Consider the following 5011-nt stretch of genomic DNA (forward strand, 5'->3'; position numbering starts at 1 on the left):
TGATCTGTCATAAGACTGCCTATGTATCCTCATAAAGTAACCTTATTGGACAATTAGAGTATGATAGAGATGCAGTTAGTATAAGTAAAAAAAAATGTAGAACGTCTCTATCTTACATTAAATATGAAACATAGTGAAAGAAACATTGTAATGTCCAAACACAGTGAAAAAATGCAATGTGCAATCCTATTTTATAAAGTCAAAATGATGAACGTAACAATATCCATAGAATAGTAATGGCAATAGTAGTGGATATGGAATTAGTAGTTTTAGTAGTAACATCAATAGTAGTAGAGGTGGAAATGGTGGTATTAGTAGTAGTATAAATGGGATGCATTCTGGAAGCCGGATGACATTATACTGACAGCCGGCTTCCCGACTGTCTTATCCCGCGAGGGTGAAATGCCCAGTCTAGTTGTAGACGCCACTCATTTCCCCGATGCCGGGAGAATGGCGCCCGGCATCCCGATCGAAGGGATGCCGGGCACCGTGAGCGGACAACCGCAGGGGGGAGGGTTAGGTTTAGGGCTCCCGGAGGGGACTTAGGGTTAGGCACCCCCCCGGAGGTTAGGGTTAGGCTAGGGGGAGGGAGGGTTAGGGTTAGGCACCCCCGTGGGGAGGTTAGGGTTATGGCACCCCCCCCCCCGTGGGACTTAGGTTTAGGCAGTGGGGAAGGGGGGGTTAGGTTTAGGCACTTAGAGGGGGATTAGGGTTAGGCACTTGGGGGGAGGTTAGGGTTATGCACCCCTAAGGGAGGGTTTGGGTTAGGGGGGTAGGTTAGGTTAGTTTATAGTTACCTAGGGACGATCGGGATTTCCAGCGCTGTCGGGCTGCCACTGCCGGGATCTGTTCCAGTGTCGGGCTGCTGGGAATCGAACCATGCGGCCGGCAGTATTTCATACCGATTCCGTATAAATAATGTTGGTATTTATAATAGTAGTTATTATAGTGGTGGTGGAAGTAGTAATTCTAGTGTGTTGTAGCCAATTATCTGTCATTTTACTGGCTGTTAAAAATGTTTGAATGAACTGCGCTTGGTGAATGGTATAAAAAGTTAAAAAAGTCAGATAAAAAAGAGAAGCACAAACGAGCGCTAATAATAAATAATGACACCATGGTGTCTATGTTTGTTTTTTTGTCCCCTCTTCTTTTCCTTTTCTTCTCCTTTTTTCTCCCTTTTCTGTTTTTACATTTTACTGGCTGTGTTTGGAAAATGGTAGCTAGGAGCTGATTGGCTGGTACTTTATCTCTCTCCACTTTATCTCTCTCCAAAGCTTGATACATCTCCCCCAAAATATCTTTTCAACTTTCTATAGTGGGGTTATATTTCATAAAGAATAATTACATACATGATATACCCTGTAATGTAATTACATATTTATTCACTAGTAAGGGGAAGGACATCGTAGTCCTTAGGGACTCTTATTATGGGGAAGTGACTACCAACTGAGATGTACCCATTTGTCACAAGCTACCGCTGCGTCTTGTCTGACAATAGTGCTCCGGGTGGTTCTCTCAGGCCCATTGCTAAGAGACCAGGACGGAGGTGCTCCTACCTGGCTGCTCCGTCATCTCCGTCCTGTCCTGATTGGATCCCTCTCCTTTTTTACCTCTGCTGAGTCTCTGCTCGGATGCTGGTTATAGCGTTCATTACGTGGCTTCCGGTTTCCGTGTGTGTCTAGCGTGTATCTTGCCTGCCACTACCGTTTTGTGGCATCTAATGGGACTTATGTCTTATATCTTTCATCATGACAGTCTCAGCCTCACTGCAGTGTTCAACTGGACTATTTGTTTTCAAACCTACAGCTGTCTCAGCCGCACTGCTGCATCTGACAGGACCTTTGTTACCAACTTTACTACTGTTTCAGTCGTACTGCTGCGTCTGAGTGGACTTTAGTTATTCCATCATGGCTGTCTCAACCGCTTCCCAGCCAAGTACACATCAGCCCTCAAGACTGCAACTTGGCCACAAGGCCACATCCCAGCCAAGTTCATATCAGCCCTCAAGGCTGCAACTTGGCCATAAGGCCACATCCCAGCCAATTACACATCAGTCCTCAAGGCTGCAACTTGGCCACAAGGCCACATCCCAGCCAAGTTCATATCAGCCCTCAAGGCTACAACTTGGCCGTCTGAGTGGACTTTAGTTACATTACAGCTGTATCAGCCGCACTGCTGCATCTGACTGGACTATTTGTTAACAACTTTACTACTGTTTCAGTCACACTGCTGCGTCTGAGTGGACTTTAGTTATTCCATCATGGCTGTCTCAACCGCTTCCCAGCCAAGTACACATCAGCCCTCAAGACTGCAACTTGGCCACAAGGCCACATCCCAGCCAAGTTCATATCAGCCCTCAAGGCTGCAACTTGGCCATAAGGCCACATGCCAGCCAATTACACATCAGTCCTCAAGGCTGCAACTTGGCCACAAGGCCACATCCCAGCCAAGTGCATATCAGCCCTCAAGGCTGCAACTTGGCCGTATGAGTGGACTTTAGTTACATTACAGCTGTATCAGCCGCACTGCTGCATCTGACTGGACTATTTGTTAACAACTTTACTACTGTTTCAGTCACACTGCTGTGTCTGAGTGGACTTTAGTTATTCCATCACGGCTGCCTCAACCGCTTCCCAGCCAAGTACATATCAGCCCTTAAGGCTGCAACTTGGCCACAAGGCCACATCCCAGCCAAGTACATATCAGCCCTCAAGGCTTCAACTCGACTACAAGATCACAACTCCAGCCAAGCACACATCAGCTCTCAAGGCTGCAACTTGGCCATCAGGCCACACTCCAGTCAAGTACCCTCCAGTCCTCAAAACTTCTTTATTAATTGACACTTAGTCAATCGATTCCTCAAAGCTTCTTTATCAATTGACTTCTCAAAGCTTCATTATCAATCAATTTAGACCATTAATTATGAGTTTTTTATTCCTGATAAATTATCCTTTCTGTGAATCTTCCCAGTGATTGTACATTTGACTTGCCTTAAACTCCTTGTAGTCCTGACATACAGAGTGGGTAATCTCTAAATTGCAACTACTGAGGTCCGTGATGAGTGGCATGCTCTGATCACTGTGTACTGTTTGGCCTGCCAAGGGATACAAAGAAGCTGGCATTAGGTTTTATCTGAAACAGGTCCAATTGAGCAGCCCTGTAAAGCTTTGGAATAAAATGTTCAGCAATGTGCTGGTAGATGGTGTTGACAATTGAGGTCTTGGAAAATTTAGATCTTCATCAGTTATGTTCAGTTCATCCCTCCTTTCCGCTACTGGAAACTTGTTGTTAGTATTCAATCTAATTTCTATTTTAGTACAATAAAAAAAACAATATTAATATTTTGAACATTTATTCAAATATATAAAGTATACTAATGTACCAAAGGTTTGAGAATACATCCCTTTATTAAACAGAGTATATAGTGGTGATAAAACCAATAAACTAATAATTGTCATCACTGTGAAGGACTTTTTTACATTTGTAATATAGACACAAATGTATATATATTATACTTCATAATAATTTCTTCACAAAGAATCCATATAAAAAATTTCTATTATTTTTTATTTTTATAATACTCAAAATTCTTTCAACTCGGAATAGCCAGATCACCTTTATACTGTGTCAGGTGTCTATTCTACTGCCAGCCAATAAATCCACAATTCCATATGGAATGGGATTGAAATACAACTGGTTCAAATCCTGACTACGGCAGCCTGACAGGAGGACATCCCGATGCCGGCTTGGAAAGTACCCTAACCCTCCGTTCCTCCTCTCTAACCCTAACCCACTAACCCTCCCTTAGTGATGCCTAACCCTAAAACTCCCAGGGGGTTGCCTAACCCTAAGTCCCCCAGAGGGGTGTCTAAACCTAACCCCTCCTTCGCGCACCCCAAACCTAACCTTCTCGGGGGGGGGGGGGTGTTGGCTAACCCTAACCTCCCTCTAGTGGTGCCGAAACCTTACCCCCCCTTCCCCTAGTCTAACCCTACTCTTACCCAGGCCATGCCTATCCCTAAGTCCTCCTGGGGGTCCCTAAACCTAACACCCCCATCCCCAGGCTCAGTAGTATATGTACCCGGCTCTTGACAATTGGGATGGCGGGGGTCGGGCTTCTGGCATAGGGATTAAGATAGGCATCGGTATTTCGATGCCTATCTAAAGTCCCATGTCGGGCATGTATAGTCGGGATTTAGACCGGCGGCATTGCGTCCACCAGTCTAGTAACTACATCCTTTCCATACATCTTATAGGCGCTTGATCACTGGATGTCCACAAAACTATAAAAAAATAAAAAAGGGTTGTTTTCTTATAAATTCCTTATTAGATTCAGTTTCAAGGAGGTATCAGTTTTACATACAACACTTATGTTTCTTAAGGTGCATTTATGATTTCTAATCAAATAACCAATTGCTATGATGTTATTCTATCTATAGCTCTCCATATAGATTACGTTAGGTCACGGATAATGGACAGTAATACCTATATATAATATATATATATATATGCTCACAATACTTTTCCTAGTGCTTGTAGAGTCACAACTTGGATCATAGTGGCAGGTGGTAAAGTTAACAGGTATAAGATCCTTTTCTCCATCATTACATTGGACAGGCTCAAGTTGCAAACACACCTATATAGAGGTGGGATTTTCTCTGCTATTCTTTTGAAAAATACTCCAATCTTTGGACAGTCATTGATGATTATATCATCATATTTCAATAATCTACCGAGCATTGAGACAACCCCTGATGGTCTCATAATGAGGCGAAATGCGTAGTGCAAAGAGGCTCTGAGATCCACTATAAGGATACACAATTGAACTCTGAACTCTAGAATTAGGGTGAAAAATTATTCTATCTTGAGAGTGGAATGTCTGCAACTAACTGTGATGTAATTTGTATTGTGTAAATTCTGTTTTATACAAATAAAAAAAAAAGATATTTCAAATTGTAGTATTGGGTTCATAGCCCTATGGTATTTTCTACTGTATTTTGGGTATAGCACC

This window comes from Taudactylus pleione, unplaced genomic scaffold (assembly GCF_031769625.1).
Source record: "Taudactylus pleione unplaced genomic scaffold, aTauple2 ptg001598l, whole genome shotgun sequence".
NCBI lineage: Eukaryota > Metazoa > Chordata > Amphibia > Anura > Myobatrachidae > Taudactylus > Taudactylus pleione.